The sequence below is a fragment of the Macaca nemestrina genome, chromosome 3, assembly GCF_043159975.1.
Source record: "Macaca nemestrina isolate mMacNem1 chromosome 3, mMacNem.hap1, whole genome shotgun sequence".
NCBI classification, from domain to species: Eukaryota; Metazoa; Chordata; class Mammalia; order Primates; family Cercopithecidae; genus Macaca; species Macaca nemestrina.
The window spans coordinates 27,518,511-27,541,328 of NC_092127.1; the positions used below are offsets into that span (position 1 = coordinate 27,518,511).

The 22,818-nt window shown below is 33.8% G+C and overlaps 1 protein-coding gene across 7 annotated transcripts in view; it reads left to right on the plus strand.

Moving 5' to 3' along the window:
* Positions 1-22,818, plus strand: part of LOC105488649 (follistatin like 5) — an 813,494-nt gene that overhangs the window by 22,450 nt on the left and 768,226 nt on the right. The window contains exon 1 of one of the 7 annotated variants that reach the window (XM_071092881.1): positions 22,052-22,143. The exons of the other annotated variants lie outside the window; for them this stretch is intronic. The gene's annotated coding sequence lies outside the window, so the exon portion shown is untranslated. Of the gene's footprint in view, positions 1-22,051; positions 22,144-22,818 lie in introns of those variants that run through there. 7 annotated transcript variants of the gene reach the window in all.

Genomic DNA, 22,818 nt, shown 5'->3' on the forward strand with positions numbered 1-22,818 from the left:
TTCATGGCTTTCAATACCTGCTATTTGGGACTTGACCTCCCTCTGCACTTCCATATTTGTATATGGAACTGCTTTCTTTACATATACATTTGAATATCTATGAAGGCCCTGAAACTTAAGTATCACAATCTGAACTGGTTATCTTCTCCTCTTCCCATCACCACCAAAAAAACATGCTTGCCCTGCAGAATTCTCTGCTTTTCTAAATACTTGTCTTAGTTCATTTGCATTGATCTAAAGGAATATCCGAGTCTGGATAATACGAAGAAATAAGGTTTATTTGGCTCATGGTTCTACAGGCTATACAAGAAGCATGGTGCTAGCATCTGCTTCTGGGAATTATCTAAGGAAGCATATAATCATGGCAGAAGACAAAGACAGAGCAGATGCATCACATAGTAAAAGAGGGACCAAAAGAGATAAGGGAGGGAGGTGCCACAGTCTTAAGCAACCAACTCTTGAGTGAACTAATATAGCTAGAATTCACTCATTACTCCCATTGACTTCCAATTCGAATGGCCATTCTTAAGAGATCTACCCCCATGACCCAAACACCTCTCACCAGGCCCCACCTCCAACATTAGGGGTCAAATTTTTTCAATCTCAGATTTGAAGGAGACAAATCGGAACTATATAAATACTTATGTTAACATCTTGGGGTGTATTAACCTCCTTTCTTTCTTCTACTCCTCATCAGATTCTTCAGCAATTCTTTAAGGTTAATATCAGAATACATGTCAAACCTGGACATTGTTTTATCACCTCCACTGCTGTTACCTTTGAGCATGTCAGTGCTATTTCTACATCGATTATGTTACTCTTAAGACTAATCTCCTTGCTTTTTATCTCTGTCCTTAATGTATTATCAGTACAACAGTCTGAATGATCTTATGAAACCTAAGTCAGGTAATTTCATTCATGTGTCAGATCCTCCAATGTCTTCCTATTTTATTTAGAGTAAAAGCCAATGTTATTAAAATGAGCCGCAATGACTTGCTCAAACTGGTCCTCACCCCTGTTAACTCTCTGACCTCAATGGATTCTTTCCTTATGATGACTCTTGTAGTTTTCATACATTAGTTTTTACTGTTGTAAAGATTCCATTGTAACAAAAAAAATCAAAGTTTCCTTATCCACTAAATTAGTGATGGGCTCTTGGGTGGTTACTAGCAATTTACTATTAAAAAACAATGCTACTATAAATATTTGTGCATATATTTCCTTGAATGCATGTGAGAATTTCTCTAGGGTATTCCCACAGGAGTGAAATTGCAAAGTAGGCGAATGTTCAACTTTACTAGACATAGTAAGTAGCATTTTAAAGTGATTGTGCTTATTTACAGTCCCATCAGCAATATGTAGTTTTTTGGTTGCTTCCTATTCCCACTAGTACTTGATATTATCATGCTTTTTGAAAAACAAATGCCAACTGGTTAGAGTGTAGTAATATATTTCTAATATTTATTGGCATTTACCTAAAAATAGCAAAAGTGAACATATTTTTAGATATCAATGAGGTTTTTTTTTATCATTTTCTTTTTTATAAAATTCCTACTTATGTCTGTTGTCCAATTCCTCATGGAGCTTTGTGATCTCATGCTGTTGATACAAATTCTTTGCTGATGACAAAGATAAAACAAAGATCTTCCAGTTGTACCATGTCTTTTTACTCTCTTCGTGCATCCTTTGATGTAGTGACATTCTTATTTTTGTCACAATATAATTTGCAATCAATCTTTTATGATGTGTAGCTTTTGTTCCTTGTTTGAGAATTCCCTCCTTACATACATTATAAGGAAATTTTGCTGCATTATGTTTTAAAAGTTTCATAGTATGGCTTTTCATATTTAATAGATGAAGACTAGATTTTATACCTTGTGTCAGGGAGAAATTAGTGTTTTTTCGTATAGCTATTCAATATTCCTTGCACAATTTGTCAATCACATAATTCATCTTCTGACATTTTTGTGCAAAGTCTGGTCAGGAAAAAGATAAAATTTTATGTATGCTGCCTCTAACTTTTGCCTAATGTGGTGTATACGTGTATGTGCATCTTTGTGTGTGTTTATGTGTGTGTATGGGTGTGTGTGTATACTCTCATGATATGTCTTGAAATATGGTTTGAAAAATCCTCTCCCTATTCCTTCTTCAGGAATTTCTCAGATGTTCTTGGCCCTTCCAATTGTCTTTGCAATTAAAATCTGCATATCATATCCTACAAAGAACTCCATTAAGGCATATGTGGCCATAAAGATAGAGATAATGGATACTGGGCACTCCAAAATGGTTTCCAGGAGTTGGAAGGGAGGGGAGCGTTAAGAATTATCACCTGGGTACAATGTTCATTCTTTTTCTGATGGGTACACTAGAAACCCAGACCTCACCATTACACAATATATTCATGTAATAAACATGCACATGTACCCTGGAATCTAAAATTTAAAAAGCAAGTAGCTGAAAAGATATGGGGAAAAAAGAAACCTATTAAGATTTTAATTGGAATTGCACTAATTCTATAACTCAGTTTGAGGAATATTGATAAATTTATTACAGAGAGTTATTTCCAAATATTTCCATTTATTTAAGTATTATTTAATGTTTTCAATAAAATACTTAATTTTTTGCATAAAGGGCTTCTATGTATTTTTTATTGGCACTCTGTCAATTGAAAATATATCAAATACATTTTCTGATGGAATATGGTAAAGATTTTTGATTTTGTGCTGCATGTCAGATTTCTTTTGTTTCATCAAATCTTTCTTATTCTAATAACAAAAATACATTTAGGATTTTCTTTGTAAACAAGCACTTTATTAAAAATATACAGGGTTTTGTCTCAACTTTTCAATTATTACAGATTTGATTTTATTATTTTTTTAACTGCACTGATTAGGACTCCAGTACAATCCTAAACAGAATGGGTAATAGCAAGCATTTTCGTTTGCTGCTGGTCTTATTAAAATTTATCTCAGTAAGTATGAGAGCCTTGATATTTTTTCTTTTTACATTAAGAAAAATAGATGTCTTTTTAAAGATTAAGCATTTTCCTTCTAGTTTGCTAAGAGTGTCTATCATACGTTGACCTTAATTTTATTAAATGAATAGTATCTGCATGTACTGAGATGTGCTCTAGTATCAGATTCACTGTCCTTTAATCTGTAAATGTGGTAAATTACAATAACTATCAATCAAATTAATTAATTCAGCTAATTACCTAATGGAAGTTCTGTAACTCTGAAGAGTTTTCTCCATCACACTGTAATTTCTCCAAAACTGCTCGAAATTCAGAATGGAGCTGAATTATTGAACTTCACATATTACCTAGTACTTTGAAGAGCAAGGAGGCTTATGTAGATATGAATATAAGTAATATTACATTTATATATATTTTACTTTCTTATTTCTACTTTCATAATGTTGCTTTTCAGCTATCAATGACTTAAGCAAAATTTTTAAAGCTTGCTGCAGGCCTTATCTTTGGCTTCTGTTTCTCATACCCCACCTTTCCACCAGCTCTCTGAGTACCCCTCGGAACACAGGAGTCCCCTGCTTGCCAGGACACTATAGTCACTGACATATGTTTCACACTTCCATTACCTCTAAATGTACTTTTCATCCTCCCTAAAAGCTTAGGTTAATTGACCTTACTTTGTTAACGAATGTATTAGTTTATGATATGCTAGCTATTATATTGCTTTTTGATAGAAATATAATAGTATCATACAGTTATTATTAGCAACACCTCTGGAAAACAAAAGCATTTTTTTTTTCTGTAAGTTGTGAACATGTTGGTAGACAAGTTAAACCTTTTCCAAATGCTATTTGTTCCAACTTTTTCTTTTTTGTAAATTTGTAAATAATGCAGATGTCTACTGCCAAAGAAGGACAATGTATTCAATCCATCAGTTAATGAACATTTGTTGTGACAAACTGAACTAGTCATTCAGACAAAAAAGGCGAAGAACACAGTCTCTTATAAAGAAATCCTAATGTAGTGAGGGGACAAGTTTCAGATGTGTTCAGGGGACAAATTCCAAATGTTAAGACAGATTTTAGTATATATATGTGTGTGTGTGGTATGTGGCCACTAGTCACTTTGTTCATGTGTAGCTGAAATTCCTTGTTCCTAAAGTGAATATTACCTTCTAACTATAATCTCTGTAAATAATCCCCCAGGTCCTGGCATACTGGGTAACTAAGCAGTCTTTAGATTTTTAATTTGTGGACTTTGCTAAGATGTGACCTAGGAAATGGCTGATAGAGATTTGACGTTAATAAACTATTAAATGTGCATGTTGAGATATTTTGGTACATATTAAAAGTATTTATTTTGTGGAAAATATTTATCAGTTTTTGTTTATTTCTTGCTCAGAGAATTATGATGATGACTATTGATTTATAGCCAACGTAGGAAAATAGCTGAGAAAAAGTTAAAGAATATTTGAAACATGTATTCTCTCCTGTTTAGTATGGTTCATTTTGTTAAGTTTTGTTTTGCTTCATACTCACTATATGAAACTGGGTTGCCTGCATATATTTATAACAATCTCAAAGTTTAATCACAGGTCTATTTATCCCTTAATTTGTTCTTCTTTTAAAAAAGAGAAATTTGTGTTAAATATGTTTAAGAAACTCTGCATACAACAGCTTCCTTTTGGTGTTTCCAAAACATATTATCATACTAAAGTCTCTGAGAAATGTTTCAGGATTTTTCTTTTAATCTCAGCATTTCCAATCCTTATTTAACCATCTAAGTCTGTTTTCTTTCTATATAAACACCCAACTAATACATCACTAGTGTTCTGCAGAATACACTTTGGATAATATAGTTATAGGTAAGAAATGTATACTATTGCAATAATACTTTAAATTGAATTACTTTCTTTTGGTATATGAATGGCTATATTTACAAACTGGGTTTTTGGCATGGATTTACAGCCTTTTTCTCATGTTTTGGGCTCAATGATCCACTACTATAGAGTTCCGTCTAGGTTTCTGGGTTAATACTCCAACCAAGTCCCCATCTCTATTCCAATTAATTTTGCAGGAACCCTTATGTCTACAACTCCCCCCCTTCTAAAGATGTAAAATCGAAATTTGACACACTCTCAGTAAGTAGTTTGGTTTTCTTGTGCATTTACCTCCAAAGTATTTATCATGACCCTGTGAATCCTTCAGACTGCTCTTCAGTTCCTCTCCTTTTCCTCTGATAACCGGGTTCTCATCATCCCTTACAGTCTTGCCCACTTTGGTATGACTATTCCTAAAGATCTCACAACAAGATGTTAAATATGCATGTTGAGATGTTTGGGCACATATTAAAAAATATTCATTATGTAGAAAATATTTATCCATTTTTATTTCTTGCTAGGGGAATTTTGGGGTGTGGGAGAGAGTGTATTTTTTGACCTAAGACATGTTTCTGAGATATGGGTGTATCACAGTGGAAAACCACAGACTCAGTCACATTTCTGAATCTGGGGAGAGAAGATCTGTAAAGGATTTTGATTTAGGAAAGATAATCTATATGGCAACCAGAGCCACAAGAGTGCATGAAAAGCCAGATAGAATGTGAAAGATGAAGATCTAAAACAGAAACTCATTAGCATAAAATGTGTATAGAGAACAAAAGAAAAATGAAAGATATTTTGAACATCCTTCTGATAAGTAGTAAAAAATCCAAAAATGTTATTGCCATGAAATGAAATTCAGATATTGTTTTAAAATTAAAGACTTGATCATTTATTCAACAAAATATCTGGAAAGCCATTTTATCTGCCAGGTACTACACTGGTGCTCGACTACAAAGATAAACAATACAGTTACAATCTCTGACCTCATGGAGCTGAAAATACAGCATACTCAAATATTTGGGAAAAGCCAAGACAAATGAGAAAGTACTAAGAGGGGGCATTCATTAACCTTAACAACAATGAGGCTATAATGGACCCAGGGAGATAACTTTTTATGGAGCAGAGGTGGAATAAGCCATATTGAAATTGATTGAACAGTAAGGCATTTTTATTTTAGGTTATATGTATGAAGAAAAGATGTAAATATACTAAACTATGAACTTTCATTGCCTCTAGGCTGTGAGACTGCAAGTTATTATAGTTTTTCTTATCTGTATTTTTCTCACATGTATTTTATAAATTCCTACAATGAAGGCATACCCTTTGCATAAAAAGAAAAATAAATAATTTATTATATTAACAAAAGAAAAAAGAAAAACTACTTTATTGAAATAAATTATTGTTTTAAATATAAATAAAATTGAGGTATAACATTATAGATTAATAGTTTGATAAACATAATGAGTTTAACAAGTGTATTCAAACAAATAATAACAATGAGAAAACTTGAGTAAACCCATTTTGAGGACCTCATTGTTCTGACTGGCTCCGTAATGAGCTAATTAAGTGGATAATTGCAGAAACTCCACTGGTACTATGCTGACAATTCACATCTACCAAACTAAGAGCTGGTAGAAGTTTTTAAAAAGTAGTAATCAAAGCACTGATTTATGTAGTTTCCAAGTTAGCACATGCAAATGCTTTCAAAATGTAGAATAGCTTCAATTCCCACCAGTTTAGCAGCTGACATGATTATGTTCATGAATCCTCTAGGAAATTGAGGAAACAGTAATAACAACCCTAGTTAACAAGAGAAGAAAAGGACTGCCTGACTGACTGTATAAGTCTCCTATGTTAACACTGATTATAAACATCGGTGGTGGTAAACACAGCCATTGCATGAGATTGAGTTGTGAGCATTTATGGGAAAATGAGATCCGCAGCCATGATTCCATTCTATTAAAACAACTCCTCCGAGAACTATGTAAGATAATACCTTTGTTGTTCTCTCTTCCCTCTAGCAAATGAATGGGACTACGAAATTACTATCTCCATGAGCTAAATGAGAAAGGGTTAAATGGTTAATTTTTCTTCCAATGGTATTGTACTGTTTAAAAAATATACCTTGGAAACCAATGAGTTATTAAGTTGTTTTGTTTTGTTTTCCAGATATATTTCATAAACAAATGAAAATATTTTTGAAATATTCTCAGGTGGTCTCCCATGTCATTTAACAGAAAATAGTGTGTAATTGCTAGCCTGAAGCTCATCAACCAATTACACATTAATATGCAGCTTCTAATATATAAGACCGCAGGGGCAGTGAAATCACATATTTTAAAACTGATTACTTTGAGTTACTCAGTACACCTCTAGGTCCCTCTGACAAAAATTATTCTCCCCCAGGTCACTTCCACTAAGCCTCCATGGCCTGAGATACCACTGTGCTTAAAATATTCAGGATGAGTCTTACTCCTCAACATTTTTCAATGCAGTAGCCCAGAGATGGAGGTGAAAGAAAATAAACTGGATATAGTAAAAAGGAAGAATCATGGGAAGTGTCATCTAGAAATCAGAGCTCTAAGAAACCATGGCGATCATCCATTCCAGGTTTTAAAGTTGACAGACAAACACCAAAACAATTTCAGTGATTTACCCAGTGAAGCACAAAGTTGGGGCCAGATCACAAGTCCTTCAGCTCTAACACTAATTGCCCTTCCAATGGGAGCACCATGACTGTAGTTGTTGAGAGAGGCAAGGTCATCAGAGAATCTCAGAGAACAACTGGTTGTTATTGGCTATCCAGGTAAGAGAGAATCCTTACTGAGAAGAAAAGAAGTTGAATTTCTCTAAATATATGCTAAGATCTCTATCCTTTATCATTATAAAGCTGCTTTCTTAATGTTCTTTAAAAACAGAAACAGAAGACATGAAGCATCATTTTATGGCTCCAATAATAACACATTTAGGAAGTTTTGTCATTTTATGATAGACTTTCATTCATTCACTTATTAAATATATATCAAGAGTCTACCATATGACTGTCACCAGCTGAAACACTCACCTCACGTACAATAAGAGCTATATTTTAAGGTGTCTGAATGTTACCAGTATTTATATTAAACAAAAATCTTACATAGAATGCCAAAACTAAACAAAAACAAAACAAAATGAAAAACAAGACTTAGGCGTGAAGAGAAAGCAAGCATTGAAAGTTAAAGAAAAAGCCATTAGTTAACAATGACTGCCTGTCCTACTTGGTGTGCTGTAAACACATGAGTAGGAACCAAAAGAGCTGAGTTTTAGGGTGACCTTGTAACATACTGTCTGTGTGACGGTGGAGAAGGTACTCACCGACTTCAGCCTCACTGGTGCAATCATTTACTGCAGACTGGACTTTTTGGTCCTCCCTCATTTTCAATGCCATTTAGACTCAGAATAGTTAGAAGTTTAAATGAATATGAAAATACTTGATTGAGTTCAACACTACAACCATCTGAACAATATTAGAACCATCCTGGCTAACGCGGTGAAACTCCCTCTCTACCAAAAAAAAAAAAAAAATTAGCCGGGCGTGATGGCGGGCGCCTGTAGTCCCAGCTACTACGGAGCCTGAGGCAGGAGAATGGCGGGAACCCGGAAGGCGGAGCTTGCAGTGAGCCGAGATCGCGCCACTGCACTGCAGCCTGGGCGACAGAGCGAGGCTCTGTCTCAAAAATAATAACAATAATAATAATAACTACCACTTTTTCTGCTAAACTTTGAAATGATTTTTATCTATTTCTAATAATTAACAAAGGTTCAACTTCTAAAAATCAGTTATAATCACCTAATACCATGTAAGAGTTTGTAGTTTCCAGGCTGACAATCTTGGGAGCCAAACAACCTCCTCCTGTAGAAGATAAAATGGAGGTAGCTCCCCCTGGAGAGCAGATGGTAAAAATTCAAAGAGAAATTCGAATTATCTGCAATTTTTTTGAGTGCAGCTTCTTCTTCATGCTCTGAAGATTATTTCAAAAGGCAGACAGTTTGCACATCTATTCAATAGGCATAGATGTCCTATTGCCAGACTCTGAGGAACAATGTGAAATGTAAGTATTTTTAATGCCACTGACAATTGCATCTCAGTTTAGAAAGAATGGATTTTTAAAATTCTCAATTGTGCAATATTTTGACTCTGATGGAGTACTGTAGTGCCTACATTTTTTTTCTGGCCTCAGCCCTATAAATGAGGGTATTTATATAGATAACAATTCTGCCTGCCCCTGTTTAAGGAGGGAAGAAAACCTAAACTTAAATACCGAAATCACACTGTTTATTTCTTAATGTTCTAAGAATGCTGCATAGTCACCCACAGATAATCTGCTAGACTTTGGTATAGAAATTTTAATTCAAACGTTTTGAGATTAATCTATTATTCACCTGAGTATAGCAGATATGATAGAGCAGTGTTTCACAAGTGTGAGGCTTGCTCCACCTATATGGCAATCACCTGAGATCCCTGTTTAAATTGTAGATTCTTGAATCTCATCGAAGACCCCTAGAATCAGAATATCTTTGGTCTGGCCTAGGAACTTTTATCAAACACTCTCTACCCATAATTTTCTTGCCCACCAAAATCTGATAACTGTAAATATGGTATAAGATATGCTGGTCTATGACTGCAGAAAAAAAGAAGGCAAGCTAGGAAAGTCAGTGAGATGGAAACTAGCATCGAGCAGTGTCATTTCAGACACCAGTGGGCTCTCACTTTGTGGCTGAGGCTTCTGACTCATTCTCATGCTTCTTACGTCTTTCCAGCCCAGGGAATCTTCTCTCAGTGAGAAGCCCCTGCTGCAGTAGGTACTCTCCAATTGCATGGAGTAATTTTATATCATTGTGCCGTTTGATTACTATAATCTCTGTAAATAGAGTTGAATCGTTTAGCCACATCCTCCAGAGATCCAAAGTATATCTTTTGGAACGTGAATGCAATTTGAAATGAAGCCACCAGATGGCCAATTTTAGAAATGATCAATGAACTTGTTCCTAAGTGGACAACAGGTCCACACACTTTAAAATTTATTTTTTGGCCGGGCGCGGTGGCTCAAGCCTGTAATCCCAGCACTTTGGGAGGCTGAGACGGGCGGATCACGAGGTCAGGAGTTCGAGACCATCCTGGCTAACACGGTGAAACCCCGTCTCTACTAAAAAATACAAAAAAATAGCCGGGCGAGGTGGTGGGCGCCTGTAGTCCCGGCTACTCGGGAGGCTGAGGCAGGAGAATGGCGTAAAAACCCGGGAGGCGGAGCTTGCAGTGAGCTGAGATCCGGCCACTGCACTCCACCCTGGGCGACATAGCGAGACTCCGTCTCAAAAAAATAAAAAAATAAAATAAAATAAAATTTATTTTTTTATATTAAGCAACTTTGATACTTTTATACTCACAATCCATACTTTGTCACCATGTGAGTATAAACAAATATATTCATTTATTTAATATAAAATATGTATAGGGCTTTATTAGTGGCTCATAAGTGACAAGATGTCCTCCAATGAGAAAGCATGTCCTATGGGCACTCAAATTACTCAGATAATATCTGAGATTCTAATTCTATTCAATTTAAGGGTGACTGTTTTAGAAAAGTATTTTTGCTTTAAATATATTCTTAAATCTTCTAAAGGGATTATATTACAGCTTACAGAGCAGACAATGATCTAGAAACCCATAGGCCCACCACATTTGCAACGAGCATAATTTAAGTTGTGTTCTAATTCAAATGACATGTGTACATAGGCTATAAGTATTTGGGCCAGAAAATGTGACTCTCTAAAATAATATGTGATTAAAAGTAATTTTTATTTTCATTTAATATTATTCACATATCTAATATGTTCAATCTATTATTACTGGTCATATTTAATATATTATAAAAATATTGATAAAGTTAACATTTAAAAACTATATAGCCAGTACCTATTCCATTGTGAATTGTAGTTAATTAGAACCTCTTGATTTTTGGTCGTCGTGAATAACAATGATCTAAATATTTTGTCATTGAGTTAATCTTGGGCAAATCACTGCACATTCCTAAGCCTCAGCTTTTTTTGTTGCTGTTATAAGTTTAAGTTGAATTATTCATATAAGCTATGTAATATAGAGCCCCAAATAAGGTAATCACTCACAAAAATGTTTGCTATTGTCATTATTATATTGTTTTTACTCTACAGGGCTTGACATATTTGGAAAAGATTTTCCTACAGTTTTCTTTGACCTAATGCAGCTTATATAAACACAAAAAAACTAGGAATAAAAAAATCACTTGTACTTGAAGTTTTTTCTTATTTAATATAGACTAATAGTCATTTGAAAAAATACAGCTGTAAGGATAAGCTTTTGTTCACATAAGGCATGGATATTTAGTTCATACACCTTTCTAATCACTTGCATAGGAAACACAACATTCTTGTTTGATTGAGCTTGTTTTAAAAGACTATATGCAATTTTCAAACTCATGAACCTCTTTATTATGCATGTGATAAGGGTTAAATGTATAGTTATAATGAAACATTTAATGCCGTATTACTAAACCTATGGGTTTAGGAATATTCCTCGCTCCTAAGAATGAACCCACATAGACAGTGAAAACAAAAAAGAAAGTTTTTCCACTTTCAGACACAGGATTTTTTTCCTAAACTCTTCATCAAGTGTTCAGGGATGGCAGACTACAATCATTTTACAAGACCTTCACTTCGTTGCTTAAAATGGCAGGGTGATTTCAGAAAATGAAAAATGCTCAATATCTGTGTGGACTTTATCTCTCTAGGCTTTTTAGAATTCCATTGCTTTATATTTGTAATCTCACTGTGTTGTCTTCCTAGGATATATTTATAGTGCTAGCATGTTGCTTCTTTAAAAAGGGCACATTTAAAAACTTGTGATGAGTAAATCTAAAAGAAATGATGCCTCTCTTGGATTAAATGTTTCCTATCCTTCTTTCATATTATAGATATTTCTGACTACTATCTCTAAGGCTATACAATTTGGAAAATTGTTTTGATTACTTATTTACATTTAGCATCTGCATACAATAGACAGAACAAAATCGTTTAATTTACGTTGAATTATTGTGTAAGACAAATTTGAGAGGATTATTTTTTCATTTTGTTTTGTTTTCAACATGGAGCTGTGAGATGCCTTCTCTTATTAATACTGCCATAATATAATTTGGTGACAGTTTTGGAAAGTTTCACCATTTCACAGCAAGGCTTAAGTCCTTTCCCTGGGACAGATTGTAAACAATGTTCTCTTGCTATTTTTGATTAATATGTGTTTATTGATTACTGTGCTTTAATTAAGAACTTGCTATGTAACATCAAGTATATTATCAAAGTTCTTTCTCACGTTATCTTTTTGTAAAGAATATGACAATTTGCAGAGATTTGTTTGGAGATATTAAATTCCAGATGAGTTTTCTGGGAGATATTGTTTTAAAGCTTAAAACACAAATGATATGCAGTAGGTTATCACTATAATATTTGAAGGATTACACTTTAGGTAAGGTGTGGATTTGAACAAAACTAACAAGTTAATTAATCATAAAAATTGATAGTCTCAAACAGTAAGGTATTATAGCTGAAATTAACTTAAGATAACATACTGCCAATATGTGACCAATATGTTTTATATAAAATCTTTTACAATGAGAGTCATTTTAAGAAAAATATGTAATTTGCAAACATCATTGTAGACATATGCATACTAAATAACGAAATACATAGGAAGATTGGGAAAAAGAAAATACCAACAGCTTTTTTCTATTTTCTTAAGCTTTCTTCTACATCTTTGATATTGGAATAATCAGGTGGAATTATTCTATTAGAATCTGTCTCAGTCCACTTAGGCTAGTATAACAAAATGTCATAAGCTGGGAAGCTTATAAATGTCAAGAATTTATTTCTGGAGGTTGGGAGACCTACGATTAATGCAGATCTGTTGTCTGGTGAGGGCCTACTTTGTAGTTCAGAGAAGGTGCCTTCTCCCTATGTACTCACATGGTGGAAGGGGCAAGACATCATTCTTAACCCTTTTTCATAAGGGTACTGTTCCCATTCTGAGAGCTCTGCTCTCAGGACCTAATCACCTCATCCCAAACCCACCTCCTAATATTATCACCTTGATTGTTAGGATTTCAAAGTATGAATTTGCATGAGACAGAAACATTCAGACCACAGCAAAATTTCTAGTGAAATTTCTAGTGTCTAGAAAGCTAGACATATTACTCTACAAATATCTAAAAATACTACAGACATATTACCAGAAGTAATTATATACAATCAGAGTTTAGTTCATCATGCTGATTCTTTTTATTTATCTTTGAGAAAGGTCTTTTGACTCTATAAATTCTAAGGTGTCTTTCAAATACATGTAAAATTCTAGTTTTACATGTTTCATGAATTGGATTTATGTTGACACCAAATTAAGTTTAGCATATTAATTATTTGCACCACAGTTTTTGAAAATCTGTACAAATAGTGAGATTTCTTTTAAAAAGAAATGTCTTTAATAATAATTCCCTTACTGAATAATTTGAAGTATTTATAGGCTGTGTATTCCATAAATTAATGATCTTCCAATGTTATCATCAATTTTCTTCACCCAAGGGTTTCTGTTAGTGTATATTTAAAATAATCAAGTCAACCCTTGTTTATAAAAGATCCCATTCAGATTGGCATTTTTTTTCTTTTCTGTCTTCCAGATTTTCATAGTAATGTCTCAGTTCTATCCTTAAACTGTATATATAATTAGTATTTTCAGTTCAAATTTGCATGTAACAAAACTCATGAATGCACATAAAAAATTACCTACTTCACTTTTATCATAAGAAAAATTTATGAGAAGCCTATCATCTAAGTAACTTCGAAGAAACAAAGGTCACAACGTATATGTTGTCACTAAATGCCTTACAAATGGTATTTCTGGGAAACTTAAAAAAATGCTTGAATGACATTTATTTTTGGGCTCTACCCAGTAAATAGTTAATATGTCATTCATTCTTGCCAGTCTAATAGATACAAATGAATTACAATGTGAGCATGCCTCAGGTACACCAGCAATTTTATAACAGAACAAAACGTACTAGTTACTTTACTTAGACTTTGAGGCTATTACAAAGCATAAAATATAAAACAGTAATAAATAAAATATAAAAGGGGAAATGAAAAAGGCATAGCTTTGTAGGGGTGTGCGAGGCGTAACTGGCAAAAGTCAAGGGTTTCCGAGAAAGTAGGAAAGGTAGCCTGGAGATTTAGCTCTTAGGGGAAAATGGGAAAGAAAACTTTCCATTGCAAGTTCTTGGAAGCTGCCACAATCAAACCAGTCCCTCAATCCAGGGACTGGGATAGTACTGATTTGAGGTGGGGTAAGAAGCTGGTCAATGGTGTGGCTTAGCTAAAGCTGTGTGTTGAGAGAGGTGGATGCTTAAAAAAATCATGGCAATCAGGCAAACTGACCACTAGGCTGGTGACTGAATCTGCAGTGCTCTCAGCATAGTCAGATGGTGGAAGACAAAAGTCGCCAGTGTCAGCATGGGAAGTAGACTTAAAAACACAAACACGTATCCTCTGTCTGGCACACATGCACATCCACAACCACCAAGTAAATATATAAGTGTGTAAGATTATATTCCAGAAGAAATAAAATTTTGTAAAAGCCTGAATTTTTAAAAAATGCATAATTTCCAAAAATCACAAGAAATTAAAAAATGAATCAGAATAAGTTAAATATAAAATAAGTTGATACTTTTAAAAGACAAAATGATGTAAAATCTTGACAAAAAACATCTGTAGACATTTAAGTAAAAGTTAAATGGAGAGGCTACACATTAGATTATAAAAGGAAAAAATGAAGAATTGTAAACACTACTGGAAATTTCATCAAAATAACGTGCTAGACTCCGAAGAGAAAAAGTTTAATAAAAAGGGTATTAAAAACTACCAAATAAAAGACACATTGCCTTCAAAAGAATAATAATTAGATTAACAGGAGACATCTCATCATGTTGTAAATGCCACAAGACATTTAAAAGTGTTGGGAGAAAGTTCTAGAATTATTTACATAGCCAAGATTTTAATAAAGTTATTATTTCAACTAATAATTTTAATATTAAGGGCTAGTCAAAGACTTTAAGATACAAAGAACAAGACATGTTGCCTCTTATTGGCCCACATTGAAAAACCATAGGTTTATTTCAGCATAGAAATAACCTATCAGAAATGTATGGAATACAAGGAAAAATGGTAAGCACAGCAGTTAAGTAACTGTTGACTTTAATTGTAATAAACATTGATTTCTTATATTTTAAAGGTAGAAGTATTATTCTTATTAATTTCATATATTTGTAAAACATTTTTAAAGCTTAACATTTTGTCTTCTTCTAAAGAAAGATACATTGAATATTTTAGACTTTGTAGGCCTCTACAAAGAGAAAAAAAGAGATATACTGAAAATGTTAACAAGCCAATATAAAGTATGAAAGAAAACAAAAGAATCAAATATATACAATGGTAAACACACTTACACAGGCACAAAAGTACTTGTAGAAATATGTCCAAATATATTAGCAAACTTAATAAATGTAAATATACTAAATTTATCTCTTAAAGATAAATTTTTGCTATAGTAAAAAACCAACTTTATATACTGCTTAAATAATAAACACCTAAAGTAAATTACATGAAGGATTAAAAATAAATGCAAATCGAATATGAATTACAATGTCTGATGAAGAACTGTATGTGTTCATTCTAAAATGAATATGGAAGAGAAAAGAACCAAGAATTTTCTTATTGAATATCAAGAATTATTATCAAACTCTAGTAGTTAAAAGCTGTGGTATCTGCATAGGAATAGATAATTTAATGGAAACAGAGAATTTAGAAACATAACCACAGATACAGGTAAATCCCACATCTAACCAAAGTAGAATTAGAAATCATATAAATTTTCCCAAAACCATAGTTTACTTTCTACAAGAATAAAATAAAATCTTGTCATTGTACTGTGCCTCAAAATTAATATCAGATCAATTAAAAATTCAAATGAAAAACTTTAGTTACAAATATACAATAACATTTTTGTAAACTGAAAAAGTAGTTTTTCTCAAACATGACAGCTTTATCACAAACCATTAAACAATTCAATGAATTGATGCATTATACTTAAAAGTTGTATATATTATAAAGTAAAAATTAGAAATATAATTAAAATTTCTTTTTTATAAGATAAAAAAATGTTCAGAAACCAAATTGATAGAAAGCTGTGTCCCCTGGGCTAGCGTCCTACATGCTTTATATGCAATTCTACTCCTTAAGGGTTGGCCTTAGCTGTTTTTGTTTGCCATAGGACAATCAGTGGGCTGAATCAAACTTGCTTTTTAAAGAAAAGTAGTGAAGGTCGGGCACGGTGGTTCACGCCTGTAATCCTCGTACTCTGGGAGGCTGAGGCGGGCGGATCACGAGGTCAGGAGATCGAGACCATCCTGGCTAACACAGTGAAACCCCGTCTCTACTAAAAATACAGAAAAATTAGCCGGGTGAAGTGGCGGGCGCCTGTAGTCCCAGCTACTGGAGGCTGAGGCAGGAGAATGGCGTGAACCCGGGAGGCGGAGCTTGCAGTGAGCCGAGATCCCGACATTGCACTCCAGCCTGGGTGACAGAGCCAGACTCCGTCTCAAAAAAAAAAAAAAAAAAATAGTGAAATAAAAGAAGCTTTTGAGTATGTTTTCATAGATTCTCCAGCCAGCGCTCAGTATTATTTTGACTGCTCTCTGACTGTTCAAAGGCTCATTTTGCAATAGATTATCTCATTAAAGGGACATTTCTCTCAGCCTCCACCCAGAAGTAGTCATTATGCTTTCTGGTTCTAGTCCTTGAATAGAGGAAGGGAGGTACACTTTGCTCTCAGTCTGGGCCCAACCAGTTATATTGGGAATTTTATATTCATTACCTAGAGAAGAGGAGAGAATGGAGAAAGAAAGTTGCTAAAAATTATTGGTGGTCAGGGTTACTGTGGATTTTACAGAATTACAGCGGTTCTGAAGCAGGCCATAAATGGGTTGGATGATGCTACTAAATTTTTTATACCTACCATCAGTCTAGAAACAGCATCTTGATGGAGTTGCATATAAATTCTAATTCTATGTTGGTTAAATTCAATGTAATAGCTATCTCTAAATTTAATTAGAGGTGTCATTTCAAAAGTTCACTTGTGTAAGATTCTCAGATATCATACTAGTACCAATGCCTTGTCTTTATTATCTGTTAAAAGCATTTATTTCAAAAGACATAATTTTAAGTGTTGTTATAGATATATTTTCTGAACTCATCTGAGTACTCTACCTAAATTACGGTATTTTGTGTTGACAGATTATCAAGAATTTGAAAGCTCATGATGTAACTATGCCTGGTACACATTATATATTCAATAAGCACTTTTTATTGTTTTAAAACACTATGTTACTGCTTTATTTTCACCTTTCTTCGGTTTTTTTTCTTCTTTCAAAATCTGATACAATTTAGTTAAAAAAAATTTTTACCTGTTGCCTCTTTTTCAAACTTGAGACACTGGTCTAAAGTAAAATGTAAGTTATATGTCTCTTGCTGAAAACAAACTCAATATCTGCTATGTTATTTGCTCATGACTTGGGTTCTGACCACTGGCTATGATTGGCCACATAACCAGATGAAGTATTTCCAATAGCTTTAGAGTTTTCTTGCAGGGTTTCAGCTCTTCCTGTCTGCTTTGGTTTAAACCACTAGGAATGTGCTCAGGTCTTCAGTTGACTGAGGTAACGTTCATCTAAAAGGATAGTTTACTCTCCACTTTCTACATGTTCTAAGAAAACATGGAGATTTTGATTCTGAGAAACTTTGTGAGAATCTTTATGGAGCAAGTAAGCATTAACCTATCTTCCTTCTTTCCCCTGCACGCTAGGGTGGTCATATCTCTCCTTCCGGGATCTCTCCGGAAAATATCTTGGGCCTCAATTACTTCTACTAACTGTGGACTATTCTCAGACTCTCCATAGTATTCTGAGAATGAACTAGAATTCCTCTGAAACTTAGCTGACCCCAATGAATGGGCAAGTTTTCCCCACGGCATTTCAGTTTTAAATACAGAGGAAATTAAGTTGTTCCCTGTGCAGCACTTCATTGTTAAACTGTGACAGATTTTTTTTCTTGTACAATAAATGTAGTTCCAGATTTAAAGAACACGGGCTGCTGGAGACCTTGGTATGGAACGAACAGGTTGAATTTAAAATCTGTCTGACATTGACAAAATCGCAATGATTTTTTTTTAATAGCAAATAAAATGTGTAACATAGTACCTTTGGGATTTTAAGCAAAGTCAGTCCTAAGAGTTGTATTCTTCCTTAATTTACATTTTAAGTGCTCATCAAGGTAGAAGGCAATGAATTCAGAAGACAGAGCCTATAATAATTTTCCCTTCTCTTGAACCAGGGAAAGATCTTCAAGGTCATATCATGTATTATTACTTTCAAACTTTTAAAACATCATTTTTTCCACATTACACTATGCAAACTTAGGTGTAGCTTACATACAAAGCAAGGCAATAGGCCTTTCATGGCTTACACATACGAAATGTGCAATAAAGTACATAAAGAGTGTTTAGGAGAAAAAGTAAAGTTGGATCCATGTGATCTGGTAGTTTTAGTTTGCATGATAACATCCAGTTGCTACCTACTTTGAGAAGTAATAAAATATGTTTTCTTAACTTTCAGCTTGTATTACAATGACATATAAATGCTGTTCCTTAAATTTTTATTGAAGATAGTTTTGAAAATAATATAAAAAAATTAAACATTATCAGTCTGATTATTTCTGTTTTCAGAAATTTAACGTAAGAAAACTGTAGTTTTAAGGGAGAAGGTGAGTAAAGGAAAGTGGAAAAAGAAACTACAAAACCATGACTACAAAATGAAATGAAATCATGAGAATATTGTTTGTGTTTGAAGCTAAAGGGAGGAAAGATCAAGTACAGCAGTGACCTCCAAAGAATTCAGGTGGATTAGTTAGTGGTAGAAGCAGGGAGCAGTGGGTAGAGAATGTTAATGCAAGTGTTAAGAAAATCAGTTTATGAGCCCAGCCACAAGTAGAATCATGTCTTTTGACTTTTAACCTATTGTTCTTTCTACTATAGCATGTCGCTGCTGAGTATTAAAAGAACTTTTTCTGAATTGGTACAGTTTTGAGAAATAAAGTTAGCCCTTGAATGACACAGGGGTAGGGTGCCAACCCTGTGAACAGTCTAAAATTCAAATATAACTTTTGACTCCCTCAAACTTAACTATTAATAATGTGCTACTGACCAGAACCATAAAGTCAATTAGCATGTACTTTGTATGTTATATTATTATATGCTATATTCTTACAGTAAAGTAAGCTGGAAAAAGAAATGTTATTAAGAAAACCATAAGGAATAAAAATATATTTACTATTCATTAAGTGGAAGAGGATCATTATAAAGGTCTTCATCTTCATCATCTTCATGTTGAGTAGGCTGAGGAGGAAGGAGAAGAAGAGAAGTTCATTTTGCTTTCTCAAGGGTAGCAGAGGTGGAAGAAAATTTGTGTATAAATGGAACCATGCAGTTCACACCAGTCTTGTTCCAGGGTCAATATTGAAGTCACTATTTTTTTTAGATACTGTCATAGATAAACAAAGCTGATACACAGTACAGAAGAGCTAAGTGCAGCATACTGAGATATATCACATTATTTTGGCCATCTTAGGACATCATTTTAACCAGTCATTTTACACCATGATACAGACCTCAGCTTTCAGCAAGGTGGGAGACTGATAGTCCATTCTGTGTGTAGACAATATTATTATTTTTTAGTTTTGAAAATGGACATGTACAATTAATTTCAATTGAGGCAATATATAATGTACCTTTTCACTATTGAATCATGAATATATTACAATGAAGTCCAGGGACCTGTTTTGAGAGGTAAAAAATGAGTCACTATATGTTGTATTGCTTTTTTGGACCTAAATTTGAGACATTAGTATATTTGGCTAAGTTTTATTAAAGTTTTATTCTGTTTCAAAGTTGTCAAAAATGCTTTAAAATATATATGCTATACTATATATAACCATCTCTGTATAGCTATAATTAAAAACATCTATATGTTTATATAACTATATATCAATAACTAAATGTATATTTATATACAAATTCAAATTTATATATTCATATATAACTGTAACTGTAACCATCTCTATATATAATTAGAACCATAACTATATATAACCATACTCTCAGTGAACATCATTGTGAGAAATCAAATGTATGAACCAAAAACTCCAAAACTGGTACTCAAATAAATGATTCTATAAAGATGGTTACTATGATGTCCTTTCAGTTGACTATAGAAATTCCAGTGAATAGTAAAAAGAATTTTACTATGCTTCACAGAGACATAGCTGTTAAAAAATTTCTTAGACACTAAGCACTTGTACGTGTGTGTTCTTTCTTTCCATAGTGAAGAGGTTACAATTAGATATGCTGTAGTATTTTTAAAAATACTATGCTAGGAATAAGAGACAGCTGTATTCTAGACCCACATTTGATCAGGAGCATACTGTTAACCTCACGTTTTGTGATAACTACAACTTAATTTTTCGACTCACTTCACAGTCAATTCAAATATTTTCTATTATACAAAGAATAACAAAAATCACTTAATGTATACCTATTATTTCAAATTAATTTCACTGGTTCTCATTTACTTCAAATATTAAAAGAAGGGGTTGGACTAGGTCTCTAGTATGGTTTTCAGTTCTGTTCTCTTGTGTTCTATGTTGTATTATGTTGTTCTTAAACATTTTGCTTTAAAATGTGTTTTTGTGTACCAGAGGAGTTAATATAACTACAAAATAGTTTTTCAAGGCGTGTATGGTTTTGGACAACAAATATTTACCACGTAACATGCTTCTAATAATGTGGGGCTTCCGTAAGTACCATTTGTTTAAAGCAGAGTATAAACATTTCCTTTTGGCCGGGCATGGTGGCTCACGCCTGTAATCCCAGCACTTTGGGAGGCTGAGGCGGGCAGATCACGAGGCCAGGAGTTTGAGACCATCCTGGCTAATGCGGTGAGATCCTGTCTCTACTAAAAATACAAAAAAAAATTAGCCGGGCGTAGTGGTGGGCGCCTGTAGTCGCAGGCGCCGAAGCAGGAGGCTGAGGCAGGAGAATGGCGTGAACCCAAGAGGCGGAGCATGCAGTGAGCCAAGATCACACCAGGGCACTCCAGCCTGGGTGACAGAGACTCCATCTCAAACAAAACAAAACAAACAAACAAACAAAATTTCTTTTCTAAACAAAAATAATGAAACTAACAGTGATACTGTCTCCTAAAGCAAGCTCAAATTCCTATACATTTTACATCTCAGTATTTCTAAAATAGCAATGTAATTATTTTATGTACATTTAGCCTCAAATTAAGCTGGTGATTGAAAGGTATAATTGATTACAATTTGGAAAGTTTTTTCCTCCAAATTAATGACTGAGATGCAACTGAAAAAAAGTTTCTCCTTTTTTGAAAGGGTAAAATTAACGGTCATAATTCTTTTTATTTATCATTTAAAATTCTATTCTTATCCCACATACTAAGAAAAAAAGTATACTGAGAATGTTGTAATCTTTCAACATAGAGCACTGCATTGAAAAATGTTGGATATTTTCACAGTATGGACCAAGAAGACAAATAATTTAAAACTAAAGACGGAGGATACTAGAGCCTGGGAAAGGTAGGGGTAAGCCGGGACAGGGAGAGATTTGGTAAAGGACATAAAATTAGAGCCAGGTGGGAGGAATAAGTTCTAGTGTACTATAGCACTGTAAGATGATTACAGTTAACAGTAATATATTACATAGTTTCAAACAGCTAGAAGGAAGTTATTGAATGTTCTCAACACAAGGAAATGAATGTTTAAGGTGATGGATATGCAACTCACCCTGATCTAATCATTCTACATTGATATTAATATTATGCCTATACATTAAAAATGTACCCAATAAATGGGTACAATTATTGTCCTAATTTAAAGCAAAAAGTCCTCTGTAAAAAAGAACTGAAAAAATTACCATGTTTGCCTGTGTTTTCATATAGATTTGGAAGGCCTTTCACATACAATCTGGACATAGCAGTCACATAGCTATTTGCATTCATCATCACAGCATTTGTTTATCTTGTGTCTTCACTTACCTTGATCTAAAGCAAATGTAAGTGAAATGTTCCCTCTTCCAGAAGTATTTGGTATGAATAATTAGTTATTTTTTCCTGTGTAGATAGTTCTTGTACAGGAAGTATCTTTTTAACTGCATCATTGTGTGCACCTTTTTTTCCTTTTTTTTTTTAAGAGAGAGAGGATCTCACTCTGTTGCCCAGGCTGAAGTGCAATGGTATGATCATGGCTCACTGCAGCCTCAAACTTCTGGGCTCAAGCAATCTACCCACCTAAATCTCCCAAGTAGAGTAGCTAGGACTATAGGTGCACACCTACATGTCTGGCTAATTTTAATGTATTTTTTAGAGAGGGGGTCTTGCTATATTGTCCAGGCTGGTCTTTAACTTGAACTTCTGGCCTCAGGAGTTTCTCTCACCTTGTATGTGTGACTTAAAAGTAGTATTAAATAACCAGAATGAATCAGATTTTATTATAGTCAGCCTTGCTATTAACTTTTAAAAATTGGACATTTCATATCTCTATAAGCTTTTATTTTTCTTTATGGTAGTCATATATAGGCAATAATACTTATTGAAAATATTTTTGGAGAATTAAATACCATCTGGTACCATCCTACTATATCTAATAGGATATATAGGATCTGTTTTTCCTTTCTTGCTCTTCCTTATGGATATACAACATGAAAGGGAGTAATTCCTTGTTTTTGTTG